The sequence below is a fragment of the Scyliorhinus torazame genome, chromosome 6 (genome assembly GCF_047496885.1).
Source record: "Scyliorhinus torazame isolate Kashiwa2021f chromosome 6, sScyTor2.1, whole genome shotgun sequence".
NCBI classification, from domain to species: domain Eukaryota; kingdom Metazoa; phylum Chordata; class Chondrichthyes; order Carcharhiniformes; family Scyliorhinidae; genus Scyliorhinus; species Scyliorhinus torazame.
In genome coordinates, this window is record NC_092712.1 from 33,421,158 (window position 1) to 33,445,874 (window position 24,717).

Below are 24,717 nucleotides of genomic sequence, written 5' to 3' on the forward strand. Positions count from 1 at the left end.
CAAAGCCGGGGTTTAACTTCTCATCCAAAAGACAGAACCCCTGACATTGGAACAGCACTAGCTCAGTACCACACTCGAGGGTCAGCCAAGATTTTGTTTTTTCGAGTGGATCTTGAACCCACAACCTTCTGATTGAGTACCAGTTGATATAATGCAGAAGGTTTGGCAAAAATGTGAAGCGCTCACCTTTTGAAGATATTTCAATTAATACTGGGATGCAAACTAATTCTACTATTTAAATTGAGAAAACATTTTTTAAGGGGGAAAAAATGTTACTTATTGGCCACAGTTCAAATACCTTTTCCAGAGTTTTTAATGACAGCCATCAGGCTGATTTGGCAGAAATGTTAGCAGGAGGGAGTATTCTTGATAATTTGTTTCATTTGTTTATGGGATGGGGTGTGTCTGGCTGTGCCAGCATTTATTGCCCATCCCTAATTGCCCTTGAGGGGGCAGTTAAGAATCAACCATATTGCTGTGGGTTTGGAGTCCCATGTAGGCTAGACCAGATAAGGATGGCAGATTTCCTTCTCTAAGTGACCCAAATGGGTTTTTACGACAATCGACAATGGTTTCATGGACATCATTTGACTTTTAATTCCAGATTTTTAAAATTGAATTCGAATTTCACCATCTGCAGTGGCGGGATTTGAACCTGTGTCCTCAGAGCATTACTCTGGGTCTCTAGTTTACTAGTCCAGTGACAATACCACTACGCCACCACCTCATAAGTGTCCTGCCAAAAGTTGGGGAATGGTCAAGGACATTTCAGCTGATCATGCCCAGCATGGTCTTAAATGACAAAGTGAATGAGAACATTAAAACAAAGTACAAAGATGCTGAAAATCTGAAAGGAAGGCCAGAAATCCTGATGTGATTCCAGCATTTCCTGTCTTCATACTAGAGCACTGCTCGAGCTAATTTTGGCACCTTTAAGTAAGGGTTCCAATTAATGCTGACTTTTTTTGTCCTATAAATTAGTGTTCACCAGATTGGGTAGTCTCACCTCTGTATTTAACAGTCATGGAAACCTGTGGCATGGGCACCCAGGCCCCTAGAAAACAAAAATGACACTGAATATGGATCTCGCCCACATTGATGGGATGAACATATCTCTCTGCAAAGCATTAGCCCCCGTGTGTGATGAGTTTGGAATTTAAAAAAAAAAAAATCTTTGTTGTCACAAGTAGGCACAACACCTGCAATGAAGTTATTGTGAAAAGCCCCTAGTCGTCACATTCTGGCGCCTGTTCGCGTACACAGAGGGAGAATTCAGAATGTCCAAATTACCGAACAGCACGTCTTTCGGGACTTGTGGGAGGAAACCAGAGCACCCGGAGGAAACCCACGCATACACGGGGAGAACGTGCAGACTCCGCACAGACAGTGACCCAGCCGGGAATCAAACCTGGGACCCTGGTGCTGTGAAGCCACAGTGCTACCCATTGTGCTACCGTGCTGTCCTATGCACCCAACTAAGACCGTGGCACAAAATAGAAAGCTGCCACTACTTGAAACTTAATTGACTAATTCAAAGAGGCAGCTGTGAAGTTTGCTTTTAAGTGTGCTGTGCAGGCACCTGAAATGCCATTTTAAACTTGTACATGTGGGCTGTATTAGCGGAATATGTGGGAAGCTGAGGTTTGATATTTACTGTGTTATGAGTTTCATGGCCTTGAACCAAGCACAGGTTTAAGCAATAGAGAGAAAATGTTGGAAACACTCAGCAGGTCAGATACATATGTGGAGAGAGCAACAGAGTTAACATTTCTGACTGGTGACTTTTCATAGGTAAGTTGAAGCAAAATGATTATAAACACATGACCATGTGCGAATTGAAGCACAACCCCTTCCAATTAGTGTTTTTTTTATAGAGGGAGTTTGGTAGATATTGTAGGTTTACACATTTGATATTCTCCCTCCATATACGGGTGTGTCTTGCGCTGTCTTAGTGCCCTTTGCTATCAACAAATGCATTAATTGTATCTTTACGGATAACTGGAGTCCTTTATGGATAATTGGAGTCCTAGTGGAATAAAGTGGCCGTTATTAGCAAGTTACCATGATCGGTGAACTTTCACTTTTCTCTAGCGGATTTTAGAACCGTACTGACAGAGCTCTCCGGTATAGTGCTTTGTAAGTTGGTTTGTGCATCTAAACATTTCATAGAATCATAATTCATGGTTCAGAAGGAAATCGTGTCTGTATGGACCATGAAAAAGCTGACTAGCCTAAACCTAGCTGTTGGTTTGTAGCTTTATAGTTTACGGCACTTCCAAATACTATTTAATTACAAGGGAGCATAGGTTCAAGGTGAGAGGGGGAAAGTTTAGGGGAGATGTGCGGAGAAAGTTTTTCACGCAGGAGGTAGTGGGTGGCTGGAACGCGTTGCCAGAGGAGATGGTGGAAGCAGGCACGACAGCAACATTTAAGACGTATCTCGATAGACACATGAACGGGCGGGGAATGGAGGGATATAAATTGTTTGGGCAATAAGTAGTAGGGCTAAATAAGGAATCTGGATCGCGCAGGCTTGGTGGGCCGAAGGGCGTGATCCTATGCTGTAATGTTCTTTGTTTTTTCGTCTGAGCTTCCTCTGGATGCTATAATTTCCTCCGACAGAGCAAAGATGTGCAGGTTAGGTGGATTGCCCATGCCAATTTTTCCTTTGGTGTCCAAAGCTTAGGTGGAGGAGATAGGGTGGGGGACTGGGCTGGGTGGAGTGCTCTTTTGGAGAGTCGGTGCAGACCCAATGGGCCGAATGGCCTCCTGCTCTGTGGATTAACTGCCCTCTAAAATGGTCTTCGAGCTAGGCCATCCAGGTGTACTAAACTGCTGCAGAATAGACTGCAGTGATTCAATAAGGTGGCTCACCACCACTCGAGAGCAGTTAGAGAAGGGCAATATATGTTGTTGCCCATATCCCAATGAAGAATTTGAAGAAATATTCTGGTCATCATGCATTGCATTCGTACCCTGTCGCATGAAATTTAATTTCCACATTTCCTTACAGTGCAAAAGTGGCTGTTCTTCAAACTATAATTTAATTCAGTGTTCAATGCTTTGGGACTGTGAAATCTAGAATTTTTTGAGGAGTAATACATTTCACTGCTGCCCAACGTATCTAAAATTTACTTTCATTTTCTTTTCCTCATTTTTTATTTCTTCTTTTGCTTTACAACATTTAAGCAGCATTTAGATGAGCACTTCAAACACAAAAGCATACACGGCTACAGACCAAGTGCTGAAAAATGGTATTAGGAAAGATAGGTGCTTGATGGCCAGCGCAGATGCAATGGGCCGAAGGGCCTCTAGCTGGGCTGCAAAACTCTCATCATTTGTGAAAGGAGTTATACTAATGCAAATTATTTTTACTGATTGGTATCGAACAGGCCACGCTGGAAAGTACACGAGTGGAGGTTAGTTTAAGACTGGGCTCGACTGCAATGGTCTCCGTTTGTCAGTACCTCATGACAACTAACTATTTGTTCTTGGGCATGGGGCTACCCGGTGGGATAAGGTAAATTCTAAAATGCTGTTTCTATGATTTTTGCACTACCATTAGTGAGAGAGAGAGGTGGAGAGGTTTCTATGATTTTGCACTACCATTGCATTAAATAAATAATAGCCTGGATTTTTCAGTAAGGATAACAGTGAGGGTAAGGATAACCGTAAGGCTATCAGTGCCCAGGGTTGTTGTGGAGTAAACTGGACAACAGGTTCTCCCATCAGCAAATGTGCAGTTAAAGTTGAAAGCCCGAAAGTTGCTGCCCAAGTTGCCCTGCTCCTCCAATGCTTCGGTTCTACCAGGTTATCACCTGTAAACCCGATATTCAAATGCCACTAGATACACAATAAACATAAAAAGCTAGGGCTTGTCACTTGCCAATTCGAGCGCAAATGATTTTATAAAACAGTGTGGTGAGTTCTATTTGCTAATAAATAACCTCCCTGGCACCACAGGTGTTATCTTGCAAGTTTTAAAAGAAATTTGTTTATGGGATGTGGGCCTCACTGACTGGGCCAGCATTTGTTGCCAATCCCTGAGGGCATTTTAAGAGTCAACCACATTGCTGTGAGTCTGGAGTCACATGTCGGCCAGACCAGGTAAAGGTGGCAGTTTTCCTTCCCTAATGGACATTAGTGAACTAAATGGGATTTTAGACTTTTAATTCCAGAGTTTTTTATTGAATTCAAATTCCACCGTACCCTGGAGGGGTTCAAACCCCTAGAGTATTACCCTGTGACCCGGATTACTAGTCCAGTGACAATACCACTACACCACTGTCTCCCCACGAAGTAAGGAGTCTTATTGCCTCAGATTTTGAATTTTTTTTCTTTAGCTCGCATTTCTCAATCTAATCTTCTCCTTTTATTTTGCGCGCTGTACATAATTTTACATTGAAATACTGAAGCCTGGTTTAAATTCTGTGTGTTTCATCTGGCTGAGGAGATATATTATTAATGCAGGTCTCAGGTCCCCTGACCACGCTGCATGGACTTCCGATAGCCATAATTTGCCACTCAAAAACCCATGAAAGGCATCTGGACAGTGTCATGAATGATGAGCGCTGATTTGTTTTTGATGACTCAATTTCTGTGCTGATCTATTGTGAAAAATTGAAAAGGACGCAAGGTGGTTTGGTGCAAAGTTATCATGATTTATCTTTGCACAGTGGAAGGGCAGCACGGTGATGCGGTGGGTTAGCCCTGATGCCTCACGGCGCTGAGGTTTCAGGTTCGATCCCGGCTCTGGGTCACTGTCCGTGTGGAGTTTGCACATTCTCCCCGTGTTTGCGTGGGTTTCGCCCCACAACCCAAAGATGAGCAAGCTAGGTGGATTGAACACACTAAATTGCCCCTTAATTGGAAAAAAATGAATTGGGTACACTAAATTTATTTTTAAAATTGCACAGTGGAGAGATACAGAAGGCTGATGGCTTCCTGAAATTACGAAGGTTACTCCAGTTTGTCGAAATGCCAGTTTTAATTTATGGTTGTGGACATGCTCCATTAACACCTCATATTTAAATACCTCCTTTCATGTGTTAAAACATCTAAACGCACTTCACAGGAGCAGTATCAAAAGAAAATCGGTGCGCAACCATATAAAGAACAAAGAAAAGTACAGCACAGGAACAGGCCCTTCGGCCCTCCAAGCCCGTGCCGACCATGCTGCCCGACTAAACTACAATCTTCTACACTTCCTGGGTCCGTATCCCTCTATTTCCATCCTATTCATGTATTTGTCAAGATGCCCCTTAATGGGCAAATATATGGGCAAATGATCAAATGTGAGTTTTGAAAGGGCATCTTGAAGGAGAAAAGAGCATTTTAAGGAGGGAATTCCAGAGCAGACCTTGGTAAATGAATGCTTGGTGAAACGATTATGATCAGGGGTGGTCAAGAGGCCAGAACTTAAGGAGTGAGGTAACAAAACATTGTGGGACAGGAGGAAGTGGGAGGCGCAAGGCACTGGCGAGAATTGAAGACATGGAAACATAGAAAAAAGAAGCAGGAGCAGGTCATTCGGCCCTTCAAGCCTGCTCCACTATTCATTATGACCATCCAACTCACTAGCTTGTTCCCACCTTCCCCTCCCATATCCTTTGATCCCTTTCACCCCAAGAGCGATATCTAATTCCTTCTTTAAAACATATAATATTTTGACCTCAAACTACATTCTGTGGTAACGGATTCCAAAGGCTCACCACTCTCTGGGTGAAGACATTTCTCCTCATCTCAGTCTTAAATGGTCTACTCCGTATCTTCAGACTGTGACCCCCTATGGGCAGCACGGTAGCATAGTGGTTAGCACTATGGCTTCACAGCACCAGGGTCCCAGGTTCGATTCTAGGCTTGGGTCACTGTCTGTGCGGAGTCTGCATGTTCTCCCCGTGTCTGCGTGGGTTTCCTCCGGGTGCTCTGGTTTTCTCCCACAAGTCCTGAAAGACGCGCTATTAGGTAAATTTGACGTTCTGAATTCTCCCTCTGTGTACACGAACAGGTGCCGGAATGTGGCGACTAGGGGATTTTCACAGTAATTTCATTGCAGTGTTAATGTAAGCCTACTTGTGACAAAGATTACTTTATTATGGTTTTAGGCTCCTGCCACTGAGAACATCCTTTCTGCATCTACCCTGTCTAGCCCTTTTAGAATTTTATAGATTTCTGTGAGATCCCACCCCCTCATTTTCTGAACTCAACTGATTCCATCTCTTCTCGTACACATGTTAGTCCTGCCGTCCCAGTCTGGTAAACCCTCCCTGCGCTTGCTCTCGAGCAAGAACATGCTTTCTCAGATAAGGAGACCAAAACTGCACACACTACTCCAGGTGTGGTCTCACCATGGCCCTGTATAATTGCAGCAAGACATTCCTGCTCCTGTACTCTCATCCTCTCACTTTTAAGGCCAACATACCATTTGCCTTCTTTACCGCCTCCTGTACCTGCATGTTTACCTTTAGTGAGGGGTGTACAAGGACACCCAGGTCTCGTTGCACATTGCCCTCTCAATTTATTGCCATTCGGATATCTGCCTCTCTGTTTTTGCTACGAAAGTGGAAACTGCTCATTTATCCACATTATACTGCATCTGCCATGCATTTGTCCACTCATTCAGCTTGTCCAAATCACACTGAAAGTTGAGAAGAAGAACTTGGGGTTGCTGCCTTGATGATGCTATTTTGTGATCAATATTCAGAGCTCTGTTTAGTGGCAGCATCTAAACTCACCAGGTTGGATTGTCATAGAACATAGAACGATACAGCGCAGTACAGGCCCTTCGGCCCACGATGTTGCACTGAAACAAAAGCCATCTAACCTACACTATGCCATTATCATCCATATGCTTATCCAATAAACTTTTAAATGCCCTCAATGTTGGCGAGTTCACTACTGTTGCAGGTAGGGCATTCCACGGCCTCACCACTCTTTGCGTAAAGAACCTACCTCTGACCTCTGTCCTATATCTATTACCCCTCAGTTTAAAGCTATGTCCCCTCGTGCCAGCCACTTCCATCCGCGGGAGAAGGCTCTCACTGTCCACCCTATCTAACCCCCTGATCATTTTGTATGCCTCTATTAAGTCTCCTCTTAACCTTCTTCTCTCCAACGAAAACAACCTCAAGTCCATCAGCCTTTCCTCATAAGATTTTCCCTCCATACCAGGCAACATCCTGGTAAATCTCCTCTGCACCCGCTCCAAAGCCTCCACGTCCTTCCTATAATGCAGTGACCAGAACTGTACGCAATACTCCAAATGCGGCCGTACCAGAGTTTTGTACAGCTGCAACATGACCTCCTGACTCCGGAATTCAATCCCTCTACCAATAAAGGCCAACACTCCATAGGCCCTCTTCACAACCCTATCAACCTGGGTGGCAACTTTCAGGGATCTATGTACATGGACACCTAGATCCCTCTGCTCATCCACACTTCCAAGAACTTTACCATTAGCCAAATATTCCGCATTCCTGTTATTCCTTCCAAAGTGAATCACCTCACACTTCTCTACATTAAACTCCATTTGCCACCTCTCAGCCCAGCTCTGCAGCTTATCTATGTCCCTCTGTAACTTGTAACATCCTTCCACACTGTCGACAACACCACCGACTTTAGTGTCGTCTGCAAATTTACTCACCCACCCTTCTGCGCCTTCCTCTAGGTCATTGATAAAAATGACAAACAGCAACGGCCCCAGAACAGATCCTTGTGGTACGCCACTTGTAACTGAACTCCATTCTGAACATTTCCCATCAACCACCACCCTCTGTCTTCTTTCAGCTAGCCAATTTCTGATCCACATCTCTAAATCACCCTCAATCCCCAGCCTCCGTATTTTCTGCAATAGCCTACCGTGGGGAACCTTATCAAACGCTTTACTGAAATCCATATACACCACATCAACTGCTCTACCCTCGTCTACCTGCTCAGTCACCTTCTCAAAGAACTCGATAAGGTTTGTGAGGCATGACCTACCCTTCACAAAGCCATGCTGACTATCCCTGATCATATTATTCCTATCTAGATAATTATAAATCTTGTCTCTTATAATCCCCTCCAAGACTTTACCCACTACAGACGTGAGGCTCACCGGTCTATAGTTGCCGGGGTTGTCTCTGCTCCCCTTTTTGAACAAAGGGACCACATTTGCTATCCTCCAGTCCTCTGGCACTATTCCTGTAGCCAATGATGACATAAAAATCAAAGCCAAAGGTCCAGCAATCTCTTCCCTGGCCTCCCAGAGAATCCTAGGATAAATCCCATGAGTCCCCGGGGACTTATCTATTTTCAGCCTGTCCAGAATTGCCAACACCTCTTCCCTACGTACCTCAATGCCATCTATTCTAATAGCCTGGGTCTCCGCATTCTCCTCCACAACATTATCTTTTTCCTGAGTGAATACTGACGAAAAATATTCATTTAGTATCTCTCCTATCTCTTCAGACTCCACACACAACTTCCCATCCCTGTCCTTGACTGGTCCTACTCTTACCCTAGTCATTCGCTTATTCCTGACATACCTATAGAAAGCTTTTGGGTTTTCCTTGATCCTACCTGCCAAATACTTCTCATGTCCCCTCCTTGCTCGTCTTAGCTCTCTCTTTAGATCCTTCCTCGCTACCTTGTAACTATCCATCGCCCCAACTGAAACTTCACACCTCATCTTCACATAGGCCTCCTTCTTCCTCTTAACAAGAGATTCCACTTCTTTGGTAAACCACGGTTCCCTCGCTCTACGCCTTCCTCCCTGCCTGACCGGTACATACTTATCAAGAACACGCAGTAGCTGATCCTTGAACAAGCTCCACTTATCCAGTGTGCCCAACACTTGCAGCCTACTTCTCCAACCTATCCCCCCCCCAAGTCTAATGGCATCATAATTGCCCTTCCCCCAGCTATAACTCTTGCCCTGCGGTGTATACTTATCCCTTTCCATCATTAACGTAAACGTCACTGAATTGTGGTCACTGTCCCCAAAGTGCTCTCCTACCTCCAAATCCAACACCTGGCCTGGTTCATTACCCAAAACCAAATCCAACGTGGCCTCGCCTCTTGTTGGCCTGTCAACATATTGTGTCAGGAAACCCTCCTGCACACACTGTACAAAAAACGACCCATCTAATGTACTCAAACTATATCTTTTCCAGTCAATATTTGGAAAGTTAAAGTCTCCCATAACAACTACCCTGTTACTTTCGCTCTTATCCAGGATCATCCTCGCCATCCTTTCCTCTACATCCCTAGAACTATTTGGAGGCCTATAGAAAACTCCCAACAGGGTGACCTCTCCTTTCCTGCTTCTAACCTCAGCCCGTACTACCTCGGAAGATGAGTCCCCATCTAGCATCCTCTCCGCCACCGTAATACTGCTCTTGACTAGCAGCGCCACACCTCCTCCTCTTTTGCCTCCTTCTCTGAGCTTACTAAAACACCTAAACCCCGGAACCTGCAACATCCATTCCTGTCCCTGCTCTATCCATGTCTCCGAAATGGCCACAACATCGAAGTCCCAGGTACCAACCCATGCTGCCAATTCCCCTACCTTATTTTGTATACTCCTGGCATTGAAGTAGACACACTTCAAACCACCTACCTGAACACTGGCCCCCTCCTGCGACGTCAAATCTGTGCTCCTGACCTCTATACTCTCATTCTCCCGTACCCTAAAACTACAACCCAGGTTCCCATGCCTCTGCTGCATTAGTTTAAACCCCCCCAAAGAGCACTAACAAATCTCCCCCCAGGATATTTGTGCCCCTCAGGTTCAGATGTAGACCATCCTGTCTGTAGAGGTCCCACCTTCCCCAGAAAGAGCCCCAATTATCCAGAAATTTGAATCCCTCCCGCCTGCACCATCCCTGTAGCCACGTGTTTAATTGCTCTCTCTCTCCCTATTCCTCATCTCACTATCACGTGGCACGGGCAACAACCCAGAGATAACAACTCTGTTTGTTCTAGTTCTGAGCTTCCATCCTAGCACCCTGAAAGCCTGCCTGACATCCTTGTCCCCTTTCCTACCTATGTCGTTAGTGCCAATGTGGACCACGACTTGGGGCTGCTCCCCCTCCCCCTTAAGGACTCGGAAAACACGTACCCTTGCACCTGGGAGGCAACATACCAAACGTGAGTCTCTCACGCTCCCACAAAATCTCCTATCTGTGCCCCTGACTATCGAGTCCCCAATTACTAATGCTCTGCTCCTCTCCCCCTTCCTTTCTGAGCAACAGGGACAGACTCCGTGCCAGAGGCCCGTACCCCTCGTCTCTCCAAGTTATGCAGCTAAGATAACAAGCGCATTGTACAGAGGAAAAGTAAATCTACTTTAGCTGACTTACTTAAATAGTAGGAGGCTGAGGTAAAAGAAGTAGGCGATTTGAAGAATATATTTGCATACTGTGGTCGAGTCAGTAGTAGTCTGTGGTTTGCTAAGTAAATACTAGTAGTGTTCCACTGGGGTTTCAGCTGGCAGTTTCCAAAGGACCCACATAGTGAACTGTAAAATGTTTGTTTTCTTTCTGATCTTCCCTTCCCTTTTGCATCTTTGCATGCACAACTTTTGATTTGACCTTTGTACCAAAACTTGTGTCAACCCCACTTTGCATGCTTAAGGATTTAAAGCATCTTGTAGAAAATTACGAAAGAAAAGTGCTTCTGTACAAAATGGAATAAAGTGGGTAATATTACTAAGGCCCAATCCTCCTGGCTACCTCCAGTCACCAATACCTTGCCAAGTCCAAATCTTGTGAAGCTTTGACACTTGAGTATTGGCAGGCTGTTTAATTGAAGGAAAATAGAGCAAATAAAATTGTCAAAGAAGTGACTGACTTGCCAAATGTGGAATTTCTGTAATCCTCAGAAGAACCCCTAAGCGGGGCACATAACATTTGACAAGCTCGTCACTCCTTTGTCAAGATTTTATCTCTTTTTTTTTTCTTGTAACCCACAATAAAGGACAGATGGTAGAAAGAGAGAAACCGGGTGATCCATTAGTATGCTGCAAAGTTTTTTTTTAAAGTCACGAGAGCCACCTTACCAAGGTCAAATGGACTAAATTCCCATCAGTCACAGGATGGTGTTTCTCTTCTCAAGGATGACGGTGCCATCTATCAACACTGGAAAGAACGATTTCAGCAATTCCGCCGCTATGAATCCACCGTGGCAGCTGATGCTCTCCAGGATATTCCCCCAGTACCCTGAGATCAAAACATGAGTGAACCAGCATCGATTGGAGAGCTGGAACAAACAATCAAACACATTGAAAACCGGCGAGCCTGTGGCCCAATGGTACTTCAGCTGAGGTCTTCAAAGCTGGTGTGGGCTTTTACTCACATTAACACTCCATGCACTAATTCTACGGATTTGGGATGAAAAAGAATTCCACTGACACTCCAACTTCAGGGATATGACAATTGTAACTATCTTCAAGAAGGGAGCTAAACCATGTTGTGGAAACTATTGAGCTGTTTCCCTCCAGTCCATAAGAGGGAAAATCCTGGCACGCATTCTCCTGAGTCACTGACTTCCTGTGGCTGAGCAAATCCACCCAGAGACGGTGTGGCTTTGGACCTTCTAGAGGAACACCTGACATGGTCTTTTTTGTCAGACAAAACCAGGAAAAATGTTGAACAGTAACAGCTTCATTGCCTTCGAAACCTGACCACAGCATTCGACTCAGTAATTTGCGAGACTGTGGATTGTGCTCCAGATAAATTTGGGTATGCAAAAAACTTCATCACAATCCTGCAATTACATCGTGATGATATGATTGATTTGTCTGAAACAGCTCCCAGCAAAACTGGGTAATCTTTATTGTCACAAGTAGGCTTTCATTAACACTGCACTGAAATTACTGTGGAAAACACCTAGTCACCACATTCCGGCGCCTCTTCGGGTACACGGAGGGAGAATTCAGAATGTCCAAATTACTTAATCCACCATTCAGTACAATTGTGGCTGATCTCATCATGGCTTCTACTGTCCTGCCCAATCTCCGCAACCCTTCAACCCATTACTAATTAAAAAGCCGTCTAACTCCTTAGATTTACTCACTGTCCCAGCATCCACCACACTCTGGAGTAGTGAATTCCGCAGATTCCAGAAGCTTTGGGAGAAGCAGTTTCTCCTCATCTGTTTTAAATTTGCAACCCCTTATCCTGAGACTCTGAATCCTCATTCTAGAATGCCTCACAAGAGGAAGCATCCGCAACATGCCCATCCATACAGTTTATCATCTTGTACACCTCAATTTCATCTCACCTCATTCTTCTAAACTCTAGAGAGCAAAGGCCTAAACTGTTCAGTCTCTCTTCATACGCCAAACCCCTCATCTCTGGAATCAATCTAGTGAACCTCCTCTGAACTGCCTCCAATGCCACAACATTTTTCCTCAAATAAGGGGACCAAAACTGTGCACAATACTCCAGGTGCGGCCTCGCCAATGCCGTGTACAGTTGCAACAGCCCATCCTTACCTTTATACTCTCTTCCTTTAGCTATAAATGCCAACATTCCATTTGCTTTCCTTAATACCTGCTGCACCTGCGTGCTAGTTTTCTGTGACTCATGTACAAGGACACCCAGATCCCTCTGCACCGGAGCACCCCAAAGTCTCTCCCCATTTAGATAATAAGTTGCCTGTCCAATTTTCCGACCAAAATGGATGTCCTCACACTTATCCACGTTAAACTCCCACCTGCACATTTTGGCCCACTTACCTAACTATCTATATCCATTTGTAAGGTCCTTATTTCCTCATTGCAACTTATTGTCCCACCTATTTAAGTGTCAATCAACTATGGTGGGCTGGACAATGCGTCCGAGGCAACCAAAATTCTCCCCCTTCCGCCCCCAAGTTCCTATTTTCTCAGCTCTTAAATGGCCAATCTTCCAGGATGAACAAAGAAAACACTCTGAAGTTCTCCTTGAAGCATGGCAGCATTGACATGAAGGAGCTTGCTACCAGTCATTCAAAATGGCAACAACTTATCCAACAAGCTGCAACATGCTTTAAGTCAGATGCTGAGGCAGAGCAGTGTCAGAGAAGGAAAGAAAAGGAAGTCAATCCTGCACTTCAGATTCCATTATCCCGTGTCCCAAAGATGTACAAGCCAGGAATGAGTCTGTTTAGTCACATGAAGGCCCATGACAGTAACTCGTGACCCTGAATGCACATTATCCTCGAGTCAGAAGCAGCTGGTGATGTAATCCATAATTGGATCATCATGGACCATTTTGGAGCAAAACCTATTTTTTCTCCATTTCAACAACTGAAACCCTCAACAAAAAGAGACCTGTGATCACAAAAACGTATCAGTGTGTGACTAAACTTAAAGCAACAAACATTAGAAGCCAATTACTGAATGCTGTTTTGCTCCAGGTTTTATAAGCTATTCAAGAAATTACCAAATTTTTTTTCACTTTCTCCCACTCTATCTACCCTGCCCCAACCTCCATCCTTCCGTGATCCATGCCCCCAAACTAGGCATAATCTCTCCATACGTCTAGTTGGCCTGTTTGCGCAAATTTCAGTCAGTGTTACGTGTGGAATTATTTTATTTTTTAAAATCAACGTTTGAAACTTTGTACGGTGTTAAAAACAATTGTTCCCTACCCAAAAATCATCATATTTGACATTTGTTCCATCCTGGTTGGGACTGTGCCTTCAGTTGCCAAGGCCTTGAACTCTGGAAACGTACCTCAGCCAAGCATTTGGTCAACTGCCTTACTATCTCCCTCTGCGGCTCGGGGTTAAATTATTTTACATCATGTTTCTATAAAGGCCCTTGGGGTGTGTTATTCAGTTTTAGGTGCTATATACAGACAAATAATTGTTATCAAATGGCTGAAGTAAATATTCCATCAGGTTTGCGTTCTGCTTTCTCAGTTGGCATCTTTGAATTAAATAAGGAGGAGTTGAACATGTGGCTACAGGGATGGTGCAGGAGGGAGGGTTTCAGATTTCTGGATAATTGGGGCTCATTCTGGGGTCGGTGGGACCTCTACAAACGGGATGGTCTACATCTGGACCAGAGGGGTACCAATATCCTGGGGGGGAAATTTGCTAATGCTCTTCGTGAGGGTTTAAACTAGTTCAGCAGGGGCTTGGGAACCTGAATTGTAGCTCCAGCATACAGGAGGTTGAGAGTAGTGAGGTCATGAGTAAGGTTTCAAAGTTGCAGGAGTGTACCGGCAGGCAGGAAGGTGGTTTAAAGTGTGTCTTCTTCAATGCCAGGAGCATCCGGAATAAGGTGGGTGAACTTGCAGCATGGGTTGGTACATTGGACTTCGATGTTGTGGCCATTTCGGAGACATGGATAGAGCAGGGACAGGAATGGTTGTTGCAGGTGCCGGGGTTTAGATATTTAAGTAAGCTCAGGGAAGGTGGTAAAAGAGGGGGAGGGGTGGCATTGTTAGTCAAGGACAGTATTACTGTGGCAGAAAGGACGTTTGATGAGGACTTGTCTACTGAGGTAGTATGGGCTGAGGTTAGAAACAGGAAAGGAGAGGTCACCCTGTTGGGGGTTTTCTATAGGCCTCCAAAAAGTTCCAGAGATGAAGAGGAAAGGATTGCAAAGATGCTTCTGGATAGGAGCAAAAGTAACAGGGTAGTTATTATGTGGGACTTTAACTTTCCAAATATTGACTGGAAACGCTATAGTTCGAGTACTTTAGATGGCATCCATTGTCCAATGTGTGCAGGAGGGTTTCCTGACACAGTATGTAGACAGGCCAACGAGAGGCGAGGCTATTTTGAATTTGGTACTGGGTAATGAACCAGGACAGGTGTTAGATTTGGAGGTAGGTGAGCACTTTGGTGATAGTGACCACAATTCGATTACGTTTACTTTAGTGATGGAAAGGGATAGGTATATACCGCAGGGCAAGAGTTATATCTGGGGGAAAGGCAATTATGATGCGATGAGGCAAGACTTAGGATGCATCGGATGGAGAGGAAAACTGCAGGGGATGGGCACATTGGAAATGTGGAGCTTGTTCAAGGAACAGCTACTGCGTGTCCTTGATAAGTATGTACCTGTCAGGCAGGGAGGAAGTGGTCGAGCAAGGGAACCGTGGTTTACTAAAGCAGTCGAAACACTTGCCAAGAGGAAGAAGGAGGCTTATGTAAAGATGAGACATGAAGGTTCAGTTAGGGCGCTCGAGAGTTACAAGTTAGCTAGGAAGGACCTAAAGAGAGAGCTAAGAAGAGCCAGGAGGGGACATGAGAAGTCTTTGGCAGGTAGGATCAAGGATAACCCTAAAGCTTTCTATAGATATGTCAGGAATAAAAGAATGACTGGGGTAAGAGTAGGGCCAGTCGAGGACAGTAGTGGGAAGTTGTGTGTGGAGTCCGAGGAGATAGGAGAGGTGCTAAATGACTATTTTTCGTCAGTATTCACACAGGAAAAAGATAATGTTGTCGAGGAGAATACTGAGATTCGGGCTACTAGACTAGAAGGGCTTGAGGTTCATAAGGAGGAGGTGTTAGCAATTCTGGAAAGTGTGAAAATAGATAAGTCCCCATGGCCGGATGGGATTTATCCTAGGATTCTCTGAGAAGCTAGGGAGGAGATTGCTGAGCCTTTGGCTTTGATCTTTAAGTCATTTTTGTCTACAGGAATAGTGCCAGAAGACTGGAGGATAGCAAATGTTGTCCCCTTGTTCAAGAAGGGAAGTAGAGACAACCCTGGTAACTATAGACCAGTGAGCCTTACTTCTGTTGTGGGCAAAATCTTGGAAAGGTTTATAAGAGATAGGATGTATAATCATCTGGAAAGGAATAATTTGATTAGAGATAGTCAACACGGTTTTGTGAAGGGTAGGTCGTGCCTCACAAACCTTATAGAGTTCTTTGAGAAGGTGACCAGGTGGATGAGGGTAAAGCAGTTGATGTGGTGTATATGGATTTCAGTAAAACTTTTGATAAGGTTCCCCACGATATGCTACTGCAGAAAATACGGAGGCATGGGATTCAGGGTGATTTAGTAGTTTGGATCAGAAATTGGCTAGCTGGAAGAAGACAAAGGGTGGTGGTTGATGGGAAATGTTCAGACTGGAGTCCAGTTACTAGTGGTGTACCACAAGGATCTGTTTTGGGGCCACTGCTGTTTGTCATTTTTATAAATGACCTGGAGGAGGACGTAGAAGGATGGGTGAGTAAATTTGCAGATGACACTAAAGTTGGTGGAGTCGTGGACAGTGCGGAAGGATGTTACAAGTTACAGAGGGACATAGATAAGCTGCAGAGGCTGAGAGGTGGCAAATGGAGTTTAATGCAGAAAAGTGTGAGGTGATTCATTTTGGAAGGAATAACAGGAAGACCGAGTACTGGGCTAATGGTAAGATTCTTGGCAGTGTGGATGAGCAGAGAGATCTCGAAGTCCATGTCCATAGATCCCTGAAAGTTGCCACCCAGGTTGAGAGGGTTGTTAAGAAGGTGTATGGTGTGTGAGCTTTTATTGGTAGAGGGATTGAGTTTCGGAGCCATGAGGTCATGTTGCAGCTGTACAAAACTCTGGTGCGGCCGCATTTGGAGTATTGCGTGCAATTCTGGTCGCCGCATTATAGGAAGGATGTGGAAGCATTGGAAAGGGTGCAGAGGAGATTTACCAGAATGTTGCCTGGTATGGTGGGAAGATCTTAGGAGGAAAGGCTGAGGGACTTGAGGCTGTTTTCGTTAGAGAGAAGATGGTTAAAAGGTGACTTAATTGAGGCACACAAGATGACCAGAGGATTGGATAGGGTGGACAGTGAGAGCCTTTTTCCTCGGATGGTGATGTCTAGCACGAGGGGACATAGCTTTAAATTGAGGGGAGATAGATATAGGACAGATGTCAGAGGTAGATTCTTTACTCCGAGAGTAATAAGGGCGTGGAATGCCCTGCCTCCAACAGTAGTGAACTCGCCAACACTAAGGGCATTCAAATGGTCATTGGATAGACATATGGATGATAAGGGAATAGTGTAGATGGGCTTCAGAGTGGTTTCACAGGTCGGCGCAACATCGAGGGCCGAAGGGCCTGTACTGCGCTGTGATTTTCTATGTTCTATGTTCTTGTGATTAAAATTAGTAACAAAAACACTACTCTGTGCTTATAAAAAGGCCTCTTTCAGCAAGAAGCTAGATTGTCCATCGCGGATGAAAATACTTAACCACATTTAAAACATGGGCTTAGCGCTGTATTTTCTGGTGCTTCTCTGCATTCTTAAAGTTCTTGTTTAATACAGGACTGCTAGTGCTCAAACTCCAACTCAATTAGAACAGCTAAAGTTGTTACACTAATATTAATTGCTTCACTAATTAAAATAGTTATCAATTAAAGATAAGACATTATTGGGGTGCGGCGATGACCAGCTGAGTCGCACGTTTCGGCAGCTCCCTGTGAAACGGACTTTTGGGCTCTTGATAGGAGCCCCAACGGCAATTTTAACGGCTGAAAACACCGTGCGGTAAACCAGAAGGGTGTTCCCCCTGGACACGGATGGAAAAAGGAGAGGAAAGTGGCCGGATTGCAGCGGATCCTTTGGAACAACGGCAAGGAAGGCAAGCAGAAACCAAGATGGCGTCGGAAGGTGGCAGTTTCATATGGGGCCCTGAACAACAAGAGTTTTTGAAACGCTGCGTGGAGGAGATAAAAAAGGAAATGAAGAAAGAGTTGTTGGCCCCGATATTACAGGCGATTGAAGGGCTGAAAGAGGAACAAAAGACCCAGGAGCAGGAGCTTCGGGTCGTGAAGGCGAAAGCAGCAGAGAATGAAAACGACATACAGGGCCTGGTGGTGAAGTCGGAGATACAGGAGGCACACCAGAAACGATCTGTGGAGAGGTTGGAGGCACTGGAAAATAACGCAAGGAGGAACAACTCGAGGATTCTTGGCCTTCCTGAAGGTGTGGAGGGGGCGGACGTCGGGGCATATGTGAGCACGATGCTGCACTCGTTAATGGGAGTGGAGGCCCCGACGGGTCCGTTGGAGGTGGAGGGAGCATACCGAGTTATGGTGCGAGGACCGAGAGCAGGAGAAGCTCCCAGAGCCATAGTGGTGAGATTTCTCCGTTTTAAGGATAGAGAAATGGTCCTTAGATGGGCGAAGAAAACTCGGTGTAGTAAATGGGAGAACGCGGTGATCCGCGTCTATCAAGATTGGAGTGCGGAGGTGGCGAGAAGGAGGGCGAGCTTTAATCGGGCCAAAGCGGTACTTCACAAAAAAAAGATAAAGTTTGGAATGCTGCAACCGGCAAGACTGTGGGTCACATATCAAGGGAGGCACCACTACTTTGAGACGGCGGATGAAGCGTGGACTTTTATTGTAGACGAAAAATTGGAATGATTGGACTACGAAAATGAACGTTTGGACAAAGTGGTGGGACGAGTGGGGGGCGGGGGGGGGGGGGGCGAAGAGGGATTGTATGATTAATCCTGCGGTATGGTAACTTTTCTTTCTCCCACAGGTGGTGATGGGGGGAGGTGGGGAGGGAGAGGAGATGGGGCGTTGTCCATGGGAGGCGGGGCCGAGGGAGAGGCGCGGGCTTGGTTCCTGCGCTATGATAATTATGGCGGGAATAGAGAAGCAGGAAGGAGGGGGCGCCGCACTGGGCGAGCCGTGATCACGGGGGGAAGCCGAGGTCAGCCAGAGTTTGCTGACTTCTGGGAGCAACATGGGGGGAGTAATTACACTAGCGGGGGGTCTAGCGGGGGGGGGGGGGGGAGGGGGGAATTACTGGGTTGCTGCTGCTGGGGAAAGGGGGGAGTGGGTGCGGGAAAGGATGGGCGGGGGGGCACCGTCTGGGAGAAATACAGCCGCGTGGGAACTGGGCGAGAAGCTGGAAAAAGATGATGGCTAACCGGCAAGGGGGGGGGGGGGGGGTGGGAAGCCCCCCAACTCGGCTGATCACGTGGAACGTGAGGGGGCTTAACGGGCCGATAAAGAGGGCACGAGTACTCGCACACCTTAAGAAACTTAAAGCAGATGTGGTCATGTTACAGGAAACGCACCTGAAACTGATAGATCAGGTTAGGTTGCGCAAAGGATGGGTAGGGCAGGTGTTCCATTCGGGGCTGGATGCGAAAAACAGGGGGGTGGCTATATTAGTGGGGAAGCGGGTAATGTTCGAGGCAAAGACTATAGTGGCGGATAACGGGGGCAGATACGTGATGGTGAGTGGCAAATTACAGGGAGAGATGGTGGTGTTGGTAAACGTGTATGCCCCGAATTGGGACGATGCCAATTTTATGAGGCGAATGCTAGGACGCATCCCAGACCTAGAGACCGGAAAGCTGATAATGGGGGGAGACTTTAACACGGTGTTGGAACCAAGGCTGGATAGGTCGAAGTCCAGGACTGGTAGGAGGCCGGCAGCAGCCAAGGTGCTTAAGGATTTTATGGAGCAGATGGGAGGGGTGGACCCGTGGAGATTCAGTAGACCTAGGAGTAAGGAGTTCTCGTTTTTCTCCTATGTCCATAAAGTCTATTCACGCATAGACTTTTTTGTGTTGGGTAGGGCATTGATCCCGAGGGTGAGGGGAACGGAATATACGGCTATAGCCATTTCGGATCATGCCCCACACTGGGTAGACTTGGAGATAGGGGAGGAAACAAGAGGGCGTCCACCTTGGAGAATGGATATGGGACTAATGGCGGATGAGGGGGTGTGCTTAAGGGTGAGGGGATGCATTGAAAAGTACTTGGAACTCAATGACAATGGGGAGGTTCAGGTGGGAGTGGTCTGGGAGGCGTTGAAGGCGGTGGTTAGGGGGGAGCTGATATCAATAAGGACACATAAAGGGAAGCAGGAGAGTAAGGAACGGGAGCGGTTGTTGCAAGAACTTTTGAGGGTGGACAGACAGTATGCGGAAGCACCGGAGGAGGGACTGTATAGGGAAAGGCAAAGGCTGCATGTGGAATTTGACTTGCTGACCACAGGCACTGCAGAGGCACAATGGAGGAAGGCGCAGGGTGTACAGTATGAATATGGAGAGAAGGCGAGCAGATTGCTGGCACACCAATTGAGGAAAAGGGGAGCAGCGAGGGAAATAGGGGGGGTGAGAGACGAAGATGGAGAGACGGAGCGGGGAGCGGAGAGAGTGAATGAAGTGTTTAAGACATTTTATAAAAAATTGTATGAAGCTCAACCCCCGGATGGGAGGGAGAGAATGATGGAGTTTTTGGATCGGCTGGAAATTCCCAAGGTGGAAGAGCAGGAAAGGATGGGATTGGGAGCACAGATCACGGTAGAAGAAGTGGTGAAAGGAATTAGGAACATGCAGACGGGAAAGGCCCCAGGACCGGACGGATTCCCAGTTGAATTTTACAGAAAATATTTGGACTTGCTCGCCCCGCTACTGACGAGGACCTTCAACGAGGCAAAGGAAAGGGGACAACTGCCCCCGACTATGTCAGAAGCAACGATATCGCTTCTTTTAAAGAAGGAAAAGGATCCGCTACAATGCGGGTCCTACAGACCAATCTCCCTCCTCAATGTAGATGCCAAGGTCTTGGCCAAGGTAATGGCAATGAGAATAGAGGAATGTGTCCCGGGGGTGGTTCATGAGGACCAAACTGGGTTTGTGAAGGGGAGACAGCTGAACACGAACATACGGAGGTTGTTAGGGGTAATGATGATGGCCCCACCAGAGGGTGAAACGGAGATAGTAGTGGCGATGGATGCCGAGAAAGCATTTGATAGAGTGGAGTGGGATTATCTGTGGGAGGTGTTGAGGAGATTTGGGCTCGGAGAGGGGTATGTTAGATGGGTGCAGCTGTTGTATAGGGCCCCAGTGGCGAGTGTGGTCACGAATGGACGGGGATCGGCATATTTTCGGCTCCATAGAGGGACAAGGCAGGGATGTCCTCTGTCCCCATTACTGTTTGCACTGGCGATTGAGCCCCTGGCGATAGCACTGAGAGGTTCCAAGGGATGGAGGGGAATACTTAGGGGAGGAGAAGAACACCGGGTATCTTTATATGCGGATGATCTGCTACTATATGTGGCGGATCCAGCGGAGGGGATGCCAGAAATAATGCGGATACTTGGGGAGTTTGGGGATTTTTCAGGGTATAAATTGAACATGGGAAAGAGTGAGCTGTTTGTGGTGCATCCAGGGGAGCAGAGTAGAGAAATGGAAGACCTACCGTTGAGGAAGGTAACAAGAGACTTTCGTTACCTGGGGATCCAGATAGCTAAGAATTGGGGCACATTGCACAGGCTAAATTTGACGCGGTTGGTGGAACAGATGGAGGAAGATTTCAAGAGATGGGATATGGTAGCATTGTCAATGGCAGGGAGGGTGCAGGCAGTTAAGATGGTGGTCCTCCCGAGATTCCTTTTTGTGTTTCAGTGTCTCCCGGTGGTGATCACGAAGGCTTTTTTCAAAAGGATAGAAAAGAGTATCATGGGTTTTGTTTGGGCCGGGAAGACTCCGAGAGTGAGGAAGGGATTCTTACAGCGTAGTAGGGATAGGGGGGGGGCTGGCACTACCGAGCCTAAGTGAGTATTATTGGGCCGCTAATATTTCAATGGTGAGTAAGTGGATGGGAGAGGAGGAAGGAGCGGCGTGGAAGAGATTAGAGAGGGCGTCCTGTAGGGGGACCAGCCTGCAGGCTATGGTGACAGCCCCATTGCCGTTCTCACCAAGGAACTATACCACGAGTCCGGTGGTGGTAGCTACACTGAAGATTTGGGGACAGTGGAGACGACATAGGGGAAAGACCGGAGCACTGGGGGGGTCCCCGATAAGAAACAACCATAGGTTTGCCCCGGGGGGAATGGATGGGGGATATGGAATGTGGCAAAGAGCAGGTATAACGCAATTGAAAGATCTATTTGTGGATGGGAAGTTTGCGAGTCTGGGAGCGCTGACCGAGAAATATGGGTTGCCCCAAGGGAATGCATTCAGGTACATGCAATTGAGGGCTTTTGCGAGGCAACAGGTGAGGGAATTCCCGCAGCTCCCGACACAAGAGGTGCAGGACAGAGTCATCTCAAAGAAATGGGTGGGGGACGGTAAGGTGTCGGATATATATAGGGAAATGAGAGACGAAGGGGAGACTATGATGGACGAACTAAAAGGGAAATGGGAAGAAGAGCTAGGGGAGGAGATTGAGGAGGGGATGTGGGCAGATGCCCTAAACAGGGTAAACTCGTCGTCCTCGTGCGCCAGGCTAAGCCTGATTCAGTTTAAGGTATTACACAGGGCACATATGACTGGAACACGGCTCAGTAAATTTTTTGGGGTGGAGGATAGGTGTGCGAGGTGCTCGAGAAGCCCAGCGAATCATACCCATATGTTTTGGTCATGCCCGGCACTACAGGGGTTTTGGATGGGGGTGACAAAGGTGCTTTTGAAAGTAGTAGGAGTCCGGGTCGAACCAAGCTGGGGGTTGGCTATATTCGGGGTTGCACAAGAGCCGGGAGTGCAGGAGGCGAAAGAGGCCGATGTTTTGGCCTTTGCGTCCCTAGTAGCCCGGCGCAGAATATTGCTAATGTGGAAAGAAGCCAAGCCCCCGGGGGTGGAGACCTGGATAAATGATATGGCGGGGTTCATAAAGTTAGAGCGGATTAAGTTCGTCCTAAGGGGGTCGGCTCAAGGGTTTACTAGGCGGTGGCAACCGTTCGTCGAATATCTTGCGGAAAGATAGATAGGGGAGAACAAAGAAGGCAGCAGCAGCGGCCCAGGACTTGGGGGGGGGGGGGGGGGGAGGGATGGGGGGGCGGTGTGGCCTGAGACAAGGCAGTTGCCAATTAGGGCTAGTTTTTATTTTTTGTTATTTAATATTTATTTATTTTTTGTTGTTTTTGTTTAAATTTTAAAAAGGTCATTATTATCTGTATTGTTACAATGTTGTGTAAAGGATGCACAATGTACTGTGTTGGTTGACCAAAAACTTTCAATAAAATATTATTTAAAAAAAAAAGATAACACATTATTTAGCCAATGGTCATAATTATGACTTCAGTGACAACATTGTTTACACGGACCTGGACTTATCCCAATTAATCCTTAAGTAGATGTTAATTATGATCCTGCTTTTGTCAAGGGGAGTGGAGGGGAATACAGATCGTAGTCTTAAAAAATGAGAAAAGGATAGCCTCAGAAGAGGGTGTTAAATTGGAAGAGATGTGTATCTTCGTTACACAGGTCCAGTGTCTCAAAACCGGCAACCTCTGGACCGAGGCTGTGCCGAATTTCAGATCTTGCCAGATTTCGGGTCAGGCGATTCAGGTCAAGCCGTGTCGTGTAATAGGGGTCAAGGGTCACTTGGAGCGCGGGAATAGACTGGCGTGTAAGCGGCGAAGGAAATAACTAGTCAGGCTCCACATCACGCCAATGCAGTTAATATTGATGCATGGGCTAAAAGTTTTTGGACAACTGTATTTGAGACACTATTCCTCGATCTATCAAATATTTATCCTTGTCCACTTTAAATACTTCTAATGTTCCAGACTCCGTCAAACTCTGGGACAGAAATTCCAGTGATTCATAGAGTCATAGAATTTACAGCGCAGAAGGAGGCCGTTTGGCCTATCGAGTCTGGACCGGCCCCTACAAAGAGCACCCCACCGAAGCCTACGTATCCACCCTATGCCCGTAACCCAATAACACCCACTTAACTTCACCACCCTCTGAGAGAAGAAATTCCTACGCATCTCTGTTTTCTTGTAGCCATGTCCCTTCGTTCAAGACACACTCCCCCTAATTAAAACATCTCACCATCTACCCCGTCGAGCTCCCTCAGGATCTTCGATGTTTGAATACGGTCAACCCTCACTCTTCTAATCCTCAGGTAATACAGGCAACACTAATTAGTCTCTCTTGAGAGAACAACCCTCTCATCCCAGAAATTAGCCTGGTAAATCTGCTTTGCCTGCCTCCAGTCAGGGTCGCAATTCAGCGGTCTGGGAACAGTGTCCTCTCGATCAGCATCACAGTGAAATGATCTGGGAACAGGGTCCTCTCACTCAGCATCACAGTGAAATGGTCTGGGAACAGTGTCCTCTCGATCAGCATCGCAGTGAAATAGTCTGGGAACGGTGTCCTCTCACTCAGCATCACAGTGAAATGGTCTGGGAACAGTGTCCTCTCACTCAGCATCGCAGTGAAATGGTCTGGGAACAGTGTCCTCTCGATCAGCATCGCAGTGAAATAGTCTGGGAACGGTGTCCTCTCCATCAGCATCACAGTGAAATGGTCTGGGAACAGTGTCCTCTCGATCAGCATCACAGTGAAATGGTCTGGGAACGGTGTCATCTCACTCAGCATCACAGTGATATGTATGGGAACAGTGCCCTCTCACTCCGCATCGCAGTGAAATGTTCTGGGAACAGTGTCCTCTCGATCAGCATCACAGTGAAATGGTCTGGGAACGGTGTCCTCTCGATCAGCATCACAGTGAAATGGTCTGGGAACAGTGTCCTCTCGATCAGCATCACAGTGAAATGATCTGGGAACAGTGTCCTCTCACTCAGCATCACAGTGAAGTGGTCTGGGAACGGTGTCCTCTCGATCAGCATCACAGTGAAATGGTCTGGGAATGGTGTCATCTCACTCCGCATTGCAGTGAAATGGTCTGGGAACGGTGTCCTCTCGATCAGCATCACAATGAAATGGTCTGGGAACGGTGTCCTCTCGATCAGCATCACAGTGAAATGGTCTGGGAACAGTGTACTCTCACTCAGCATCACAGTGAAATGGTCTGGCAACGGTGTCCTCTCAGTCAGC

General features: G+C 46.5%; 1 protein-coding gene across 5 annotated transcripts in view; it reads left to right on the forward strand.

Moving 5' to 3' along the window:
- Positions 1 to 24,717, forward strand: part of zbtb47b (zinc finger and BTB domain containing 47b) — a 338,016-nt gene that overhangs the window by 162,671 nt on the left and 150,628 nt on the right. The window contains exon 2 of one of the 5 annotated variants that reach the window (XM_072508104.1): positions 5,075 to 5,211. The exons of the other annotated variants lie outside the window; for them this stretch is intronic. The gene's annotated coding sequence lies outside the window, so the exon portion shown is untranslated. The remainder of the gene's footprint in view (positions 1 to 5,074; positions 5,212 to 24,717) is intronic. 5 annotated transcript variants of the gene reach the window in all.